The 15,426-nt window shown below is 52.1% G+C and overlaps 35 non-coding genes across 35 annotated transcripts; 28 read left to right on the top strand and 7 right to left on the bottom strand.

Moving 5' to 3' along the window:
* Positions 1-66: 66 nt before the first annotated feature.
* Trnai-aau (transfer RNA isoleucine (anticodon AAU)) lies at positions 67-140 on the top strand. The gene has a single exon. It is a non-coding gene; the product is annotated as a tRNA-Ile (tRNA).
* Positions 141-753: 613 nt separating this feature from the next.
* Positions 754-825, bottom strand: Trnag-ucc (transfer RNA glycine (anticodon UCC)). The gene has a single exon. It is a non-coding gene; the product is annotated as a tRNA-Gly (tRNA).
* Positions 826-1,159: 334 nt separating this feature from the next.
* On the top strand, positions 1,160-1,230 carry Trnag-gcc (transfer RNA glycine (anticodon GCC)). The gene has a single exon. It is a non-coding gene; the product is annotated as a tRNA-Gly (tRNA).
* A 295-nt stretch (positions 1,231-1,525) lies between these two features.
* Positions 1,526-1,598, top strand: Trnam-cau (transfer RNA methionine (anticodon CAU)). Its single transcript has one exon. It is a non-coding gene; the product is annotated as a tRNA-Met (tRNA).
* Positions 1,599-1,970: 372 nt separating this feature from the next.
* Trnae-uuc (transfer RNA glutamic acid (anticodon UUC)) lies at positions 1,971-2,042 on the top strand. Its single transcript has one exon. It is a non-coding gene; the product is annotated as a tRNA-Glu (tRNA).
* Positions 2,043-2,240: 198 nt separating this feature from the next.
* Trnai-aau (transfer RNA isoleucine (anticodon AAU)) lies at positions 2,241-2,314 on the top strand. The gene has a single exon. It is a non-coding gene; the product is annotated as a tRNA-Ile (tRNA).
* A 614-nt stretch (positions 2,315-2,928) lies between these two features.
* Trnag-ucc (transfer RNA glycine (anticodon UCC)) lies at positions 2,929-3,000 on the bottom strand. The gene has a single exon. It is a non-coding gene; the product is annotated as a tRNA-Gly (tRNA).
* A 334-nt stretch (positions 3,001-3,334) lies between these two features.
* Positions 3,335-3,405, top strand: Trnag-gcc (transfer RNA glycine (anticodon GCC)). Its single transcript has one exon. It is a non-coding gene; the product is annotated as a tRNA-Gly (tRNA).
* Positions 3,406-3,700: 295 nt separating this feature from the next.
* Positions 3,701-3,773, top strand: Trnam-cau (transfer RNA methionine (anticodon CAU)). Its single transcript has one exon. It is a non-coding gene; the product is annotated as a tRNA-Met (tRNA).
* A 372-nt stretch (positions 3,774-4,145) lies between these two features.
* On the top strand, positions 4,146-4,217 carry Trnae-uuc (transfer RNA glutamic acid (anticodon UUC)). Its single transcript has one exon. It is a non-coding gene; the product is annotated as a tRNA-Glu (tRNA).
* A 198-nt stretch (positions 4,218-4,415) lies between these two features.
* Trnai-aau (transfer RNA isoleucine (anticodon AAU)) lies at positions 4,416-4,489 on the top strand. Its single transcript has one exon. It is a non-coding gene; the product is annotated as a tRNA-Ile (tRNA).
* Positions 4,490-5,102: 613 nt separating this feature from the next.
* Positions 5,103-5,174, bottom strand: Trnag-ucc (transfer RNA glycine (anticodon UCC)). The gene has a single exon. It is a non-coding gene; the product is annotated as a tRNA-Gly (tRNA).
* Positions 5,175-5,508: 334 nt separating this feature from the next.
* Trnag-gcc (transfer RNA glycine (anticodon GCC)) lies at positions 5,509-5,579 on the top strand. The gene has a single exon. It is a non-coding gene; the product is annotated as a tRNA-Gly (tRNA).
* Positions 5,580-5,874: 295 nt separating this feature from the next.
* On the top strand, positions 5,875-5,947 carry Trnam-cau (transfer RNA methionine (anticodon CAU)). Its single transcript has one exon. It is a non-coding gene; the product is annotated as a tRNA-Met (tRNA).
* A 372-nt stretch (positions 5,948-6,319) lies between these two features.
* Positions 6,320-6,391, top strand: Trnae-uuc (transfer RNA glutamic acid (anticodon UUC)). Its single transcript has one exon. It is a non-coding gene; the product is annotated as a tRNA-Glu (tRNA).
* A 198-nt stretch (positions 6,392-6,589) lies between these two features.
* On the top strand, positions 6,590-6,663 carry Trnai-aau (transfer RNA isoleucine (anticodon AAU)). Its single transcript has one exon. It is a non-coding gene; the product is annotated as a tRNA-Ile (tRNA).
* Positions 6,664-7,276: 613 nt separating this feature from the next.
* Trnag-ucc (transfer RNA glycine (anticodon UCC)) lies at positions 7,277-7,348 on the bottom strand. Its single transcript has one exon. It is a non-coding gene; the product is annotated as a tRNA-Gly (tRNA).
* Positions 7,349-7,682: 334 nt separating this feature from the next.
* Trnag-gcc (transfer RNA glycine (anticodon GCC)) lies at positions 7,683-7,753 on the top strand. Its single transcript has one exon. It is a non-coding gene; the product is annotated as a tRNA-Gly (tRNA).
* A 295-nt stretch (positions 7,754-8,048) lies between these two features.
* Trnam-cau (transfer RNA methionine (anticodon CAU)) lies at positions 8,049-8,121 on the top strand. Its single transcript has one exon. It is a non-coding gene; the product is annotated as a tRNA-Met (tRNA).
* A 374-nt stretch (positions 8,122-8,495) lies between these two features.
* Positions 8,496-8,568, top strand: Trnae-uuc (transfer RNA glutamic acid (anticodon UUC)). The gene has a single exon. It is a non-coding gene; the product is annotated as a tRNA-Glu (tRNA).
* Positions 8,569-8,767: 199 nt separating this feature from the next.
* On the top strand, positions 8,768-8,841 carry Trnai-aau (transfer RNA isoleucine (anticodon AAU)). Its single transcript has one exon. It is a non-coding gene; the product is annotated as a tRNA-Ile (tRNA).
* Positions 8,842-9,459: 618 nt separating this feature from the next.
* On the bottom strand, positions 9,460-9,531 carry Trnag-ucc (transfer RNA glycine (anticodon UCC)). Its single transcript has one exon. It is a non-coding gene; the product is annotated as a tRNA-Gly (tRNA).
* Positions 9,532-9,866: 335 nt separating this feature from the next.
* Trnag-gcc (transfer RNA glycine (anticodon GCC)) lies at positions 9,867-9,937 on the top strand. The gene has a single exon. It is a non-coding gene; the product is annotated as a tRNA-Gly (tRNA).
* A 297-nt stretch (positions 9,938-10,234) lies between these two features.
* On the top strand, positions 10,235-10,307 carry Trnam-cau (transfer RNA methionine (anticodon CAU)). Its single transcript has one exon. It is a non-coding gene; the product is annotated as a tRNA-Met (tRNA).
* Positions 10,308-10,948: 641 nt separating this feature from the next.
* Trnai-aau (transfer RNA isoleucine (anticodon AAU)) lies at positions 10,949-11,021 on the top strand. Its single transcript has one exon. It is a non-coding gene; the product is annotated as a tRNA-Ile (tRNA).
* A 614-nt stretch (positions 11,022-11,635) lies between these two features.
* On the bottom strand, positions 11,636-11,708 carry Trnag-ucc (transfer RNA glycine (anticodon UCC)). Its single transcript has one exon. It is a non-coding gene; the product is annotated as a tRNA-Gly (tRNA).
* Positions 11,709-12,045: 337 nt separating this feature from the next.
* On the top strand, positions 12,046-12,116 carry Trnag-gcc (transfer RNA glycine (anticodon GCC)). Its single transcript has one exon. It is a non-coding gene; the product is annotated as a tRNA-Gly (tRNA).
* Positions 12,117-12,414: 298 nt separating this feature from the next.
* Trnam-cau (transfer RNA methionine (anticodon CAU)) lies at positions 12,415-12,487 on the top strand. Its single transcript has one exon. It is a non-coding gene; the product is annotated as a tRNA-Met (tRNA).
* Positions 12,488-12,860: 373 nt separating this feature from the next.
* Trnae-uuc (transfer RNA glutamic acid (anticodon UUC)) lies at positions 12,861-12,932 on the top strand. Its single transcript has one exon. It is a non-coding gene; the product is annotated as a tRNA-Glu (tRNA).
* Positions 12,933-13,130: 198 nt separating this feature from the next.
* Positions 13,131-13,203, top strand: Trnai-aau (transfer RNA isoleucine (anticodon AAU)). The gene has a single exon. It is a non-coding gene; the product is annotated as a tRNA-Ile (tRNA).
* Positions 13,204-13,815: 612 nt separating this feature from the next.
* Positions 13,816-13,887, bottom strand: Trnag-ucc (transfer RNA glycine (anticodon UCC)). Its single transcript has one exon. It is a non-coding gene; the product is annotated as a tRNA-Gly (tRNA).
* A 334-nt stretch (positions 13,888-14,221) lies between these two features.
* On the top strand, positions 14,222-14,294 carry Trnag-gcc (transfer RNA glycine (anticodon GCC)). The gene has a single exon. It is a non-coding gene; the product is annotated as a tRNA-Gly (tRNA).
* Positions 14,295-14,570: 276 nt separating this feature from the next.
* Positions 14,571-14,643, top strand: Trnam-cau (transfer RNA methionine (anticodon CAU)). Its single transcript has one exon. It is a non-coding gene; the product is annotated as a tRNA-Met (tRNA).
* Positions 14,644-15,015: 372 nt separating this feature from the next.
* Positions 15,016-15,087, top strand: Trnae-uuc (transfer RNA glutamic acid (anticodon UUC)). Its single transcript has one exon. It is a non-coding gene; the product is annotated as a tRNA-Glu (tRNA).
* A 198-nt stretch (positions 15,088-15,285) lies between these two features.
* Positions 15,286-15,359, top strand: Trnai-aau (transfer RNA isoleucine (anticodon AAU)). The gene has a single exon. It is a non-coding gene; the product is annotated as a tRNA-Ile (tRNA).
* The last annotated feature ends 67 nt before the right edge of the window (positions 15,360-15,426 follow it).

Here is a 15,426-nt window from a genome sequence, read left to right as displayed (position 1 = left end):
ATAGAAATGGTGTATGGCTTCATGCCACCAGTTTCTAGCGTAGGGCTGAGCAACTGCATCTGCCGAGGCCCGTTAGCTCAGTTGGTTAGAGCGTCGTGCTAATAACGCGAAGGTCGTGGGTTCGATCCCCCCACGGGCCACTGTTCTTTTACCACTACGAAAAGGCAGCGCCGATTTCAGCTGGCGAGTGTGATGACCAAAAGATCATCACCCTGCGTGGAAGTTGACAGAGGATCCGAACGCGACTCGTCGGGAAGCGCTACAGCATTCACTCGGCAATGGCCATAATATCTTGAATACACTGGTTCTCAAGCGATAAAGAGAAAATGAAAGAAAATGTCCGATTGCCGATGCGTAACAACTTTGGCCCTTGTCAGTACTTGGGCGGGTGAGCGCATGGGAACACAGGGTACTATTGGCAGTTTTACTTCCTATTTTTGTTTCTCCTTTGTTTTCGGAGCTACAGCCCCATTCGGTCAGGGAGACGCCACCGTGAAATGAAGGGGGCGTGCTGTGTGTCCATCGCCTCGCCTCTCCTTACCTCTCTCAGTCGTTTCTCGTGCTTGTCGTTTTGATATAGGCCGATTTGAGAGCGTCAGCTCTCGCGTCAGCTGAGCAAAGTCGAGACAAGTCGAGACTCAAGGGGAATCGACGCACGCACTATAGGGTGGCCTGCAGCGATTAAGAGGGGGAAAGAAACATTAATTTAAAGACGCGTGGCAAAAGTACTCATACGCAAAAGAAAAAGCCGGCTGCGGTGGCCGGGAATCGAACCCGGATCAACTGCTTGGAAGGCAACTATGCTGACCATTACACCACCACCGCACCACGGTTTCCGTCCGCGCACGCCGCGCTGTGTCTGCTTCCCGCCTGTCGGCGGCGGCTCAAGGTGGTCGTAGCTGTAGGCGCATTACGGGGTAGGCGATCGCATCCAGACAGCGTCTCTACGCACATTTCGCGTCCTTTGGCAAGAGTCGTCGCGTGCGTGCGCCGCAAGAGTACTTAGGCGATCGCGTTCGGGCGCCATTTTTAAGCAGTGCAGTGCAGGATTCAGCGTCTGTAGCATTCTCTCGAGAGGATGCGACGGCGCTGGACGGCAGTCCCACTTTCCCCTCAGACGTCTGCCGCGGAAAGCACAAGGAAGCTGTGAACTAGCTGGGCATCGGTGGTTCAGTGGTAGAATGCTCGCCTGCCACGCGGGCGGCCCGGGTTCGATTCCCGGCCGATGCATTATTTTGTTTTTTCTCCGATAGTGGTGCTGCGTGTCTTTCGCACTCGAACTGCGTGAGCCATGAGAATGAACCGCGGGATTTCCGTGTGGAAATAACCAAACATGCAGCGCGCACGACTGCTTGTTTGGACTGTTGTGTGCTATTGTACATACTGGCGTCGGCCTAGCATCGCAAGTTGCCTGTCGCGCCGGGAATGCACGTGTAGCAACAGAAAAAAATGAGCCAGGAAGTGCAGACTCTCTACCACTGGTATTTGGTACTTAGCGAGATTCCAGAAGGCGTGACGATCACCTGCCTCGGTAGCGCAGTAGGCAGCGCGTAAGTCTCATAATCTTAAGGTCGTGAGTTCGATCCTCACCCGGGGCATTTAATTTACTTTCGTCCACAGCTAAATAACGGCTCTGGGGCTTGCGAAGGAGCGAAACACTTTGTACTTTGTTATCCTCAAGGCTTCAACGACTCAGCGTGATAGCGTTTACTTCCCGTTACTACTACTTGCAGTTCTTATGTAAAATTTTCAAGAAAAAAAGTACTAGTAATGAAACTGAATCTCGTACGATATAACGTGTAAAGTCACACAATGTATGACCTGCTGTATGATGACAGGCAGCAGGTATTTACTTGCGAAATAAGTAAATAAATATTACTACTTACAGCTTTGCTTTTCCTCCTACCCCTGTAACAACGAGGCATAAATGCGACAAGCGACCGTACGAACGGTCGAACGAAACGGCCACATCCGGTGTGGTCTAGTGGCTAGGATACCTGGCTTTCACCCAGGAGGCCCGGGTTCGATTCCCGGTACCGGAACGGAATTTTTTCCACACGAATCGTGACAAGTTTGAGCTGTCCGAGCGGCCGTTTCCCGTCCTGCTCGCAATATAGCTACTGTTTCGTGACCGTCAGCAGAATATATACCAGGGAAGCAGACACACGACGACCATAGAAATGGTGTATGGCTTCATGCCACCAGTTTCTAGCGTAGGGCTGAGCAACTGCATCTGCCGAGGCCCGTTAGCTCAGTTGGTTAGAGCGTCGTGCTAATAACGCGAAGGTCGTGGGTTCGATCCCCCCACGGGCCACTGTTCTTTTACCACTACGAAAAGGCAGCGCCGATTTCAGCTGGCGAGTGTGATGACCAAAAGATCATCACCCTGCGTGGAAGTTGACAGAGGATCCGAACGCGACTCGTCGGGAAGCGCTACAGCATTCACTCGGCAATGGCCATAATATCTTGAATACACTGGTTCTCAAGCGATAAAGAGAAAATGAAAGAAAATGTCCGATTGCCGATGCGTAACAACTTTGGCCCTTGTCAGTACTTGGGCGGGTGAGCGCATGGGAACACAGGGTACTATTGGCAGTTTTACTTCCTATTTTTGTTTCTCCTTTGTTTTCGGAGCTACAGCCCCATTCGGTCAGGGAGACGCCACCGTGAAATGAAGGGGGCGTGCTGTGTGTCCATCGCCTCGCCTCTCCTTACCTCTCTCAGTCGTTTCTCGTGCTTGTCGTTTTGATATAGGCCGATTTGAGAGCGTCAGCTCTCGCGTCAGCTGAGCAAAGTCGAGACAAGTCGAGACTCAAGGGGAATCGACGCACGCACTATAGGGTGGCCTGCAGCGATTAAGAGGGGGGAAAGAAACATTAATTTAAAGACGCGTGGCAAAAGTACTCATACGCAAAAGAAAAAGCCGGCTGCGGTGGCCGGGAATCGAACCCGGATCAACTGCTTGGAAGGCAACTATGCTGACCATTACACCACCACCGCACCACGGTTTCCGTCCGCGCACGCCGCGCTGTGTCTGCTTCCCGCCTGTCGGCGGCGGCTCAAGGTGGTCGTAGCTGTAGGCGCATTACGGGGTAGGCGATCGCATCCAGACAGCGTCTCTACGCACATTTCGCGTCCTTTGGCAAGAGTCGTCGCGTGCGTGCGCCGCAAGAGTACTTAGGCGATCGCGTTCGGGCGCCATTTTTAAGCAGTGCAGTGCAGGATTCAGCGTCTGTAGCATTCTCTCGAGAGGATGCGACGGCGCTGGACGGCAGTCCCACTTTCCCCTCAGACGTCTGCCGCGGAAAGCACAAGGAAGCTGTGAACTAGCTGGGCATCGGTGGTTCAGTGGTAGAATGCTCGCCTGCCACGCGGGCGGCCCGGGTTCGATTCCCGGCCGATGCATTATTTTGTTTTTTCTCCGATAGTGGTGCTGCGTGTCTTTCGCACTCGAACTGCGTGAGCCATGAGAATGAACCGCGGGATTTCCGTGTGGAAATAACCAAACATGCAGCGCGCACGACTGCTTGTTTGGACTGTTGTGTGCTATTGTACATACTGGCGTCGGCCTAGCATCGCAAGTTGCCTGTCGCGCCGGGAATGCACGTGTAGCAACAGAAAAAAATGAGCCAGGAAGTGCAGACTCTCTACCACTGGTATTTGGTACTTAGCGAGATTCCAGAAGGCGTGACGATCACCTGCCTCGGTAGCGCAGTAGGCAGCGCGTAAGTCTCATAATCTTAAGGTCGTGAGTTCGATCCTCACCCGGGGCATTTAATTTACTTTCGTCCACAGCTAAATAACGGCTCTGGGGCTTGCGAAGGAGCGAAACACTTTGTACTTTGTTATCCTCAAGGCTTCAACGACTCAGCGTGATAGCGTTTACTTCCCGTTACTACTACTTGCAGTTCTTATGTAAAATTTTCAAGAAAAAAAGTACTAGTAATGAAACTGAATCTCGTACGATATAACGTGTAAAGTCACACAATGTATGACCTGCTGTATGATGACAGGCAGCAGGTATTTACTTGCGAAATAAGTAAATAAATATTACTACTTACAGCTTTGCTTTTCCTCCTACCCCTGTAACAACGAGGCATAAATGCGACAAGCGACCGTACGAACGGTCGAATGAAACGGCCACATCCGGTGTGGTCTAGTGGCTAGGATACCTGGCTTTCACCCAGGAGGCCCGGGTTCGATTCCCGGTACCGGAACGGAATTTTTTCCACACGAATCGTGACAAGTTTGAGCTGTCCGAGCGGCCGTTTCCCGTCCTGCTCGCAATATAGCTACTGTTTCGTGACCGTCAGCAGAATATATACCAGGGAAGCAGACACACGACGACCATAGAAATGGTGTATGGCTTCATGCCACCAGTTTCTAGCGTAGGGCTGAGCAACTGCATCTGCCGAGGCCCGTTAGCTCAGTTGGTTAGAGCGTCGTGCTAATAACGCGAAGGTCGTGGGTTCGATCCCCCCACGGGCCACTGTTCTTTTACCACTACGAAAAGGCAGCGCCGATTTCAGCTGGCGAGTGTGATGACCAAAAGATCATCACCCTGCGTGGAAGTTGACAGAGGATCCGAACGCGACTCGTCGGGAAGCGCTACAGCATTCACTCGGCAATGGCCATAATATCTTGAATACACTGGTTCTCAAGCGATAAAGAGAAAATGAAAGAAAATGTCCGATTGCCGATGCGTAACAACTTTGGCCCTTGTCAGTACTTGGGCGGGTGAGCGCATGGGAACACAGGGTACTATTGGCAGTTTTACTTCCTATTTTTGTTTCTCCTTTGTTTTCGGAGCTACAGCCCCATTCGGTCAGGGAGACGCCACCGTGAAATGAAGGGGGCGTGCTGTGTGTCCATCGCCTCGCCTCTCCTTACCTCTCTCAGTCGTTTCTCGTGCTTGTCGTTTTGATATAGGCCGATTTGAGAGCGTCAGCTCTCGCGTCAGCTGAGCAAAGTCGAGACAAGTCGAGACTCAAGGGGAATCGACGCACGCACTATAGGGTGGCCTGCAGCGATTAAGAGGGGGAAAGAAACATTAATTTAAAGACGCGTGGCAAAAGTACTCATACGCAAAAGAAAAAGCCGGCTGCGGTGGCCGGGAATCGAACCCGGATCAACTGCTTGGAAGGCAACTATGCTGACCATTACACCACCACCGCACCACGGTTTCCGTCCGCGCACGCCGCGCTGTGTCTGCTTCCCGCCTGTCGGCGGCGGCTCAAGGTGGTCGTAGCTGTAGGCGCATTACGGGGTAGGCGATCGCATCCAGACAGCGTCTCTACGCACATTTCGCGTCCTTTGGCAAGAGTCGTCGCGTGCGTGCGCCGCAAGAGTACTTAGGCGATCGCGTTCGGGCGCCATTTTTAAGCAGTGCAGTGCAGGATTCAGCGTCTGTAGCATTCTCTCGAGAGGATGCGACGGCGCTGGACGGCAGTCCCACTTTCCCCTCAGACGTCTGCCGCGGAAAGCACAAGGAAGCTGTGAACTAGCTGGGCATCGGTGGTTCAGTGGTAGAATGCTCGCCTGCCACGCGGGCGGCCCGGGTTCGATTCCCGGCCGATGCATTATTTTGTTTTTTCTCCGATAGTGGTGCTGCGTGTCTTTCGCACTCGAACTGCGTGAGCCATGAGAATGAACCGCGGGATTTCCGTGTGGAAATAACCAAACATGCAGCGCGCACGACTGCTTGTTTGGACTGTTGTGTGCTATTGTACATACTGGCGTCGGCCTAGCATCGCAAGTTGCCTGTCGCGCCGGGAATGCACGTGTAGCAACAGAAAAAAATGAGCCAGGAAGTGCAGACTCTCTACCACTGGTATTTGGTACTTAGCGAGATTCCAGAAGGCGTGACGATCACCTGCCTCGGTAGCGCAGTAGGCAGCGCGTAAGTCTCATAATCTTAAGGTCGTGAGTTCGATCCTCACCCGGGGCATTTAATTTACTTTCGTCCACAGCTAAATAACGGCTCTGGGGCTTGCGAAGGAGCGAAACACTTTGTACTTTGTTATCCTCAAGGCTTCAACGACTCAGCGTGATAGCGTTTACTTCCCGTTACTACTACTTGCAGTTCTTATGTAAAATTTTCAAGAAAAAAAGTACTAGTAATGAAACTGAATCTCGTACGATATAACGTGTAAAGTCACACAATGTATGACCTGCTGTATGATGACAGGCAGCAGGTATTTACTTGCGAAATAAGTAAATAAATATTACTACTTACAGCTTTGCTTTTCCTCCTACCCCTGTAACAACGAGGCATAAATGCGACAAGCGACCGTACGAACGGTCGAATGAAACGGCCACATCCGGTGTGGTCTAGTGGCTAGGATACCTGGCTTTCACCCAGGAGGCCCGGGTTCGATTCCCGGTACCGGAACGGAATTTTTTCCACACGAATCGTGACAAGTTTGAGCTGTCCGAGCGGCCGTTTCCCGTCCTGCTCGCAATATAGCTACTGTTTCGTGACCGTCAGCAGAATATATACCAGGGAAGCAGACACACGACGACCATAGAAATGGTGTATGGCTTCATGCCACCAGTTTCTAGCGTAGGGCTGAGCAACTGCATCTGCCGAGGCCCGTTAGCTCAGTTGGTTAGAGCGTCGTGCTAATAACGCGAAGGTCGTGGGTTCGATCCCCCCACGGGCCACTGTTCTTTTACCACTACGAAAAGGCAGCGCCGATTTCAGCTGGCGAGTGTGATGACCAAAAGATCATCACCCTGCGTGGAAGTTGACAGAGGATCCGAACGCGACTCGTCGGGAAGCGCTACAGCATTCACTCGGCAATGGCCATAATATCTTGAATACACTGGTTCTCAAGCGATAAAGAGAAAATGAAAGAAAATGTCCGATTGCCGATGCGTAACAACTTTGGCCCTTGTCAGTACTTGGGCGGGTGAGCGCATGGGAACACAGGGTACTATTGGCAGTTTTACTTCCTATTTTTGTTTCTCCTTTGTTTTCGGAGCTACAGCCCCATTCGGTCAGGGAGACGCCACCGTGAAATGAAGGGGGCGTGCTGTGTGTCCATCGCCTCGCCTCTCCTTACCTCTCTCAGTCGTTTCTCGTGCTTGTCGTTTTGATATAGGCCGATTTGAGAGCGTCAGCTCTCGCGTCAGCTGAGCAAAGTCGAGACAAGTCGAGACTCAAGGGGAATCGACGCACGCACTATAGGGTGGCCTGCAGCGATTAAGAGGGGGAAAGAAACATTAATTTAAAGACGCGTGGCAAAAGTACTCATACGCAAAAGAAAAAGCCGGCTGCGGTGGCCGGGAATCGAACCCGGATCAACTGCTTGGAAGGCAACTATGCTGACCATTACACCACCACCGCACCACGGTTTCCGTCCGCGCACGCCGCGCTGTGTCTGCTTCCCGCCTGTCGGCGGCGGCTCAAGGTGGTCGTAGCTGTAGGCGCATTACGGGGTAGGCGATCGCATCCAGACAGCGTCTCTACGCACATTTCGCGTCCTTTGGCAAGAGTCGTCGCGTGCGTGCGCCGCAAGAGTACTTAGGCGATCGCGTTCGGGCGCCATTTTTAAGCAGTGCAGTGCAGGATTCAGCGTCTGTAGCATTCTCTCGAGAGGATGCGACGGCGCTGGACGGCAGTCCCACTTTCCCCTCAGACGTCTGCCGCGGAAAGCACAAGGAAGCTGTGAACTAGCTGGGCATCGGTGGTTCAGTGGTAGAATGCTCGCCTGCCACGCGGGCGGCCCGGGTTCGATTCCCGGCCGATGCATTATTTTGTTTTTTCTCCGATAGTGGTGCTGCGTGTCTTTCGCACTCGAACTGCGTGAGCCATGAGAATGAACCGCGGGATTTCCGTGTGGAAATAACCAAACATGCAGCGCGCACGACTGCTTGTTTGGACTGTTGTGTGCTATTGTACATACTGGCGTCGGCCTAGCATCGCAAGTTGCCTGTCGCGCCGGGAATGCACGTGTAGCAACAGAAAAAAATGAGCCAGGAAGTGCAGACTCTCTACCACTGGTATTTGGTACTTAGCGAGATTCCAGAAGGCGTGACGATCACCTGCCTCGGTAGCGCAGTAGGCAGCGCGTAAGTCTCATAATCTTAAGGTCGTGAGTTCGATCCTCACCCGGGGCATTTAATTTACTTTCGTCCACAGCTAAATAACGGCTCTGGGGCTTGCGAAGGAGCGAAACACTTTGTATTTGTTATCCTCAAGGCTTCAACGACTCAGCGTGATAGCGTTTACTTCCCGTTACTACTACTTGCAGTTCTTATGGTAAAATTTTTCAAGAAAAAAAGTACTAGTAATGAAACTGAATCTCGTACGATATAACGTGTAAAGTCACACAATGTATGACCTGCTGTATGATGACAGGCAGCAGGTATTTACTTGCGAAATAAGTAAATAAATATTACTACTTACAGCTTTGCTTTTCCTCCTACCCCTGTAACAACGAGGCATAAATGCGACAAGCGACCGTACGAACGGTCGAATGAAACGGCCACAATCCGGTGTGGTCTAGTGGCTAGGGATACCTGGCTTTCACCCAGGAGGCCCGTGTTCGATTCCCGGTACCGGAACGGAATTTTTTCCACACGAATCGTGACAAGTTTGAGCTGTCCGAGCGGGCCGTTTCCCGTCCTGCTCGCAATATAGCTACTGTTTCGTGACCGTCAGCAGAATATATACCAGGGAAGCAGACACACGACGACCATAGAAATGGTGTATGGCTTCATGCCACCAGTTTCTAGCGTAGGGCTGAGCAACTGCATCTGCCGAGGCCCGTTAGCTCAGTTGGTTTAGAGCGTCGTGCTAATAACGCGAAGGTCGTGGTTCGATCCCCCCACGGGCCACTGTTCTTTTACCACTACGAAAAGGCAGCGCCGATTTCAGCTGGCGAGTGTGATGACCAAAAGATCATCACCCTGCGTGGAAGTTGACAGAGGATCCGAACGCGACTCGTCGGGAAGCGCTACAAGCATTCACTCGTGCAATGGCCATAATATCTTGAATACACTGGTTCTCAAGCGATAAAGAGAAAATGAAAGAAAATGTCCGATTGCCGATGCGTAACAACTTTGGCCCTTGTCAGTACTTGGGCGGGTGAGCGCATGGGAACACAGGCGTACTATTGGCAGTTTTACTTCCTATTTTTGTTTCTCCTTTGTTTTCGGGAGCTACAGCCCCATTCGGTCAGGGAGACGCCACCGTGAAATGAAGGGGGCGTGCTGTGTGTCCATCGCCTCGCCTCTCCTTACCTCTCTCAGTCGTTTCTCGTGCTTGTCGTTTTGATATAGGCCGATTTGAGAGCGTCAGCTCTCGCGTCAGCTGAGCAAAGTCGAGACAAGTCGAGACTCAAGGGGAATCGACGCACGCACTATAGGGTGGCCTGCAGCGATTAAGAGGGGGAAAGAAACATTAATTTAAAGACGCGTGGCAAAGTAGTCTCATACGCAAAAGAAAAAGCCGGCTGCGGTGGCCGGGAATCGAACCCGGATCAACTGCTTGGAAGGCAACTATGCTGACCATTACACCACCACCGCACCAACGGTTTCCGTCCGCGCACGCCGCGCTGTGTCTGCTTCCCGCCTGTCGGCGGCGGCTCAAGGTGGTCGTAGCTGTAGGCGCATTACGGGGTAGGCGATCGCATCCAGACAGCGTCTCTACGCACATTTCGCGTCCTTTGGCAAGAGTCGTCGCGTGCGTGCGCCGCAAGAGTACTTAGGCGATCGCGTTCGGGCGCCATTTTAAGCAGTGCAGTGCAGGATTCAGCGTCTGTAGCATTCTCTCGAGAGGATGGCGACGGCGCTGGACGGCAGTCCCACTTTCCCCTCAGACGTCTGCCGCGGAAAGCACAAGGAAGCTGTGAACTAGCTGGGCATCGGTGGTTCAGTGGTAGAATGCTCGCCTGCCACGCGGGCGGCCCGGGTTCGATTCCCGGCCGATGCATTATTTTGTTTTTTCTCCGATAGTGGTGCTGCGTGTCTTTCGCACTCGAACTGCGTGAGGCCATGAGAATGAACCGCGGGATTTTCCGTGTGGAAATAACCAAACATGCAGCGCGCACGACTGCTTGTTTGGACTGTTGTGTGCTATTGTACATACTGGCGTCGGCCTAGCATCGCAAGTTGCCTGTCGCGCCGGGAATGCACGTGTAGCAACAGAAAAAAATGAGCCAGGAAGTGCAGACTCTCTACCACTGGTATTTGGTACTTAGCGAGATTCCAGAAGGCGTGACGATCACCTGCCTCGGTAGCGCAGTAGGCAGCGCGTAAGTCTCATAATCTTAAGGTCGTGAGTTCGATCCTCACCCGGGGCATTTAATTTACTTTCGTCCACAGCTAAATAACGGCTCTGGGGCTTGCGAAGGAGCGAAACACTTTGTACTTTGTTATCCTCAAGGCTTCAACGACTCAGCGTGATAGCGTTTACTTCCCGTTACTACTACTTGCAGTTCTTATGTAAAATTTTCAAGAAAAAAAGTACTAGTAATGAAACTGAATCTCGTACGATATAACGTGTAAAGTCACACAATGTATGACCTGCTGTATGATGACAGGCAGCAGGTATTTACTTGCGAAATAAGTAAATAAATATTACTACTTACAGCTTTGCTTTTCCTCCTACCCCTGTAACAACGAGGCATAAATGCGACAAGCGACCTTACGAACGGTCGAATGAAACGGCCACATCCGGTGTGGTCTAGTGGCTAGGATACCTGGCTTTCACCCAGGAGGCCCGGGTTCGATTCCTGTACCGGAAACGGAATTTTTTCCACACGAATCGTGACAAGTTTGAGCTGTCCGAGCGGCCGTTTCCCGTCCTGCTCGCAATATAGCTACTGTTTCGTGACCGTCAGCAGAATATATACAGGGAAGCAGACACACGACGACCATAGAAATGGTGTATGGCTTCATGCCACCAGTTTCTAGCGTAGGGCTGAGCAACTGCATCTGCCGAGGCCCGTTAGCTCAGTTGTTAGAGCGTCGTGCTAATAACGCGAAGGTCGTGGGTTCGATCCCCCCACGGGCCACTGTTCTTTTACCACTACGAAAAGGCAGCGCCGATTTCAGCTTGGCGAGGTGGATGACCAAAAGATCATCACCCTGCGTGGAAGTTGACAGAGGATCCGAACGCGACTCGTCGGGAAGCGCTACAGCATTCACTCGGCAATGGCCATAATATCTTGAATACACTGGTTCTCAAGCGATAAAGAGAAAATGAAAGAAAATGTCCGATTGCCGATGCGTAACAACTTTGGCCCTTGTCAGTACTTGGGCGGGTGAGCGCATGGGGAACACAGGGTACTATTGGCAGTTTTACTTCCTATTTTTGTTTCTCCTTTGTTTTCGGAGCTACAGCCCCATTCGGTCAGGGAGACGCCACCGTGAAATGAAGGGGGCGTGCTGTGTGTCCATCGCCCTCGCCTCTCCTTACCTCTCTCAGTCGTTTCTCGTGCTTGTCGTTTTGATATAGGCCGATTTGAGAGCGTCAGCTCTCGCGTCAGCTGAGCAAAGTCGAGACAAGTCGAGACTCAAGGGGAATCGACGCACGCACTATAGGGTGGCCTGCAGCGATTAAGAGGGGGAAAGAAACATTAATTAAAGACGCGTGGCAAAAGTACTCATACGCAAAGAAAAAGCCGGCTGCGGTGGCCGGGAATCGAACCCGGATCAACTGCTTGGAAGGCAGACTATGCTGACCATTACACCACCACCGCACCACGGTTTCCGTCCGCGCACGCCGCGCTGTGTCTGCTTCCCGCCTGTCGGCGGCGGCTCAAGGTGGTCGTAGCTGTAGGCGCATTACGGGGTAGGCGATCGCATCCAGACAGCGTCTCTACGCACATTTCGCGTCCTTTGGCAAGAGTCGTCGCGTGGCGTGCGCCGCAAGAGTACTTAGGCGATCGCGTTCGGGCGCCATTTTTAAGCAGTGCAATGCAGGATTCAGCGTCTGTAGCATTCTCTCGAGAGGATGCGACGGCGCTTGGACGGCAGTCCCACTTTCCCCTCAGACGTCTGCCGGCGGAAAGCACAAGGAAGCTGTGAACTAGCTGGGCATCGGTGGTTCAGTGGTAGAATGCTCGCCTGCCACGCGGGCGGCCCGGGTTCGATTCCCGGCCGATGCATTATTTTGTTTTTTCTCCGATAGTGGTGCTGCGTGTCTTTCGCACTCGAACATGCGTGAGCCATGAGAATGAACCGCGGGATTTCCGTGTGGAAATAACCAAACATGCAGCGCGCCACGACTGCTTGTTTGGACTGTTGTGTGCTATTGTACATACTGGCGTCGGCCTAGCATCGCAAGTTGCCTGTCGCGCCGGGGAATGCACGTGTAGCAACAGAAAAAAATGAGCCAGGAAGTGCAGACTCTCTACCACTGGTATTTGGTACTTAGCGAGATTCCAGAAGGCGTGACGATCACCTGCCTCGGTAGCGCAGTAGGCAGCGCGTAAGTCTCATAATCTTAAGGTCGTGAGTTCGATCCTCACCCGGGGCATTTAATTTACTTTCGTCCACAGCTAAATAACGGCTCTGGGGCTTGCGAAGGAGCGAAACACTTTGTACTTTGTTATCCTCAAGGCTTCACGACTCAGCGTGATAGCGTTTACTTCCGTTACTACTACTTGCAGTTCTTATGTAAAATTTTCAAGAAAAAAAGTACTAGAAAATGAAACTGAATCTCGTACGATATAACGTGTAAAGTCACACAATGTATGGACCTGCTGTAGATGACAGGCAGCAGGTATTTACTTGCGAAATAAGTAAATAAATATTACTACTTACAGCTTTGCTTTTCCTCCTACCCCCTGTAACAACGAGGCATAAATGCGACAAGCGACCGTACGAACGGTCGAATGAAACGGCCACAATCCGGTGTGGTCTAGTGGCTAGGATACCTGGCTTTCACCCAGGAGGCCCGGGTTCGATTCCCGGTACCGGAACGGAATTTTTTCCACACGAATCGTGACAAGTTTGAGCTGTCCGAGCGGCCGTTTCCCGTCCTGCTCGCAATATAGCTACTGTTTCGTGACCGTCAGCAGAATATATACCAGGAAGCAGACACACGACGACCATAGAAATGGTGTATGGCTTCATGCCACCAGTTTCTAGCGTAGGGCTGAGCAACTGCATCTGCCGAGGGCCCGTTAGCTCAGTTGGTTAGAGCGTCGTGCTAATAACGCGAAGGTCGTGGTTCGATCCCCCCACGGGCCACTGTTCTTTACCACTACGAAAAGGCAGCGCCGATTTCAGCTGGCGAGTGTGATGACCAAAAGATCATCACCCTGCGTGGAAGTTGACAGAGGATCCGAACGCGACTCGTCGGGAAGCGCTACAGCATTCACTCGGCAATGGCCATAATATCTTGAATACACTGGTTCTCAAGCGATAAAGAGAAAATGAAAGAAAATGTCCGATTGCCGATGCGTAACAACTTTGGCCCTTGTCAGTACTTGGGCGGGTGAGCGCATGGGAACACAGGGTACTATTGGCAGTTTACTTCCTATTTTTGTTTCTCCCTTTGTTTTCGGAGCTACAGCCCCATTCGGTCAGGGAGACGCCACCGTGAAATGAAGGGGGCGTGCTGTGTGTCCATCGCCTCGCCTCTCCTTACCTCTCTCAGTCGTTTCTCGTGCTTGTCGTTTTGATATAGGCCGATTTGAGAGCGTCAGCTCTCGCGTCAGCTGAGCAAAGTCGAGACAAGTCGAGACTCAAGGGGAATCGACGCACGCACTATAGGGTGGCCTGCAGCGATTAAGAGGGGGAAAGAAACATTAATTTAAAGACGCGTGGCAAAAGTACTCATACGCAAAAGAAAAAGCCGGCTGCGGTGGCCGGGAATCGAACCCGGATCAACTGCTTGGAAGGCAACTATGCTGACCATTACACCACCACCGCACCACGGTTTCCGTCCGCGCACGCCGCGCTGTGTCTGCTTCCCGCATGTCGGCGGCGGCTCAAGGTGGTCGTAGCTGTAGGCGCATTACGGGGTAGGCGATCGCATCCAGACAGCGTCTCTACGCACATTTCGCGTCCTTTGGCAAGAGTCGTCGCGTGCGTGCGCCGCAAGAGTACTTAGGCGATCGCGTTCGGGCGCCATTTTTTAAGCAGTGCAGTGCAGGATTCAGCGTCTGTAGCATTCTCTCGAGAGATGCGACGGCGCTGGACGGCAGTCCCACTTTCCCCTCAGACGTCTGCCGCGGAAAGCACAAGGAAGCTGTGAACTAGCTGGGCATCGGTGGTTCAGTGGTAGAATGCTCGCCTGCCACGCGGGGCGGGCCCGGGTTCGATTCCCGGCCGATGCATTATTTTGTTTTTTCTCCGATAGTGGTGCTGCGTGTCTTTCGCACTCGAACTGCGTGAGCCATGAGAATGAACCGCGGGATTTCCGTGTGGAAATAACCAAACTTGTTTGGACTGTTGTGTGCTATTGTACATACTGGCGTCGGCCTAGCATCGCAAGTTGCCTGTCGCGCCGGGAATGCACGTGTAGCAACAGAAAAAAACGAGCCAGGAAGTGCAGACTCTCTACCACTGGTATTTGGTACTTAGCGAGATTCCAGAAGGCGTGACGATCACCTGCCTCGGTAGCGCAGTAGGCAGCGCGTAAGTCTCATAATCTTAAGGTCGTGAGTTCGATCCTCACCCGGGGCATTTAATTTACTTTCGTCCACAGCTAAATAACGGCTCTGGGGCTTGCGAAGGAGCGAAACACTTTGTACTTTGTTATCCTCAAGGCTTCAACGACTCAGCGTGATAGCGTTTACTTCCCGTTACTACTACTTGCAGTTCTTATGTAAAATTTTCAAGAAAAAAAGTACTAGTAATGAAACTGAATCTCGTACGATATAACGTGTAAAGTCACACAATGTATGACCTGCTGTATGATGACAGGCAGCAGGTATTTACTTGCGAAATAAGTAAATAAATATTACTACTTACAGCTTTGCTTTTCCTCCTACCCCTGTAACAACGAGGCATAAATGCGACAAGCGACCGTACGAACGGTCGAATGAAACGGCCACATCCGGTGTGGTCTAGTGGCTAGGATACCTGGCTTTCACCCAGGAGGCCCGGGTTCGATTCCCGGTACCGGAACGGAATTTTTTCCACACGAATCGTGACAAGTTTGAGCTGTCCGAGCGGCCGTTTCCCGTCCTGCTCGCAATATAGCTACTGTTTCGTGACCGTCAGCAGAATATATACTAGGGAAGCAGACACACGACGACCATAGAAATGGTGTATGTCTTCATGCCACCAGTTTCTAGCGTAGGGCTGAGCAACTGCATCTGCCGAGGCCCGTTAGCTCAGTTGGTTAGAGCGTCGTGCTAATAACGCGAAGGTCGTGGGTTCGATCCCCCCACGGGCCACTGTTCTTTTACCACTACGAAAAGGCAGCGCCGATTTCAGCTGGCGAGTGTGATGACCAAAAGATCA

Source organism: Schistocerca serialis, unplaced genomic scaffold (genome assembly GCF_023864345.2).
Source record: "Schistocerca serialis cubense isolate TAMUIC-IGC-003099 unplaced genomic scaffold, iqSchSeri2.2 HiC_scaffold_382, whole genome shotgun sequence".
NCBI lineage: Eukaryota > Metazoa > Arthropoda > Insecta > Orthoptera > Acrididae > Schistocerca > Schistocerca serialis.
The sequence above is the reverse complement of the archived record's forward strand: the minus strand, read 5'-3'. Positions and strand labels throughout refer to the sequence as shown.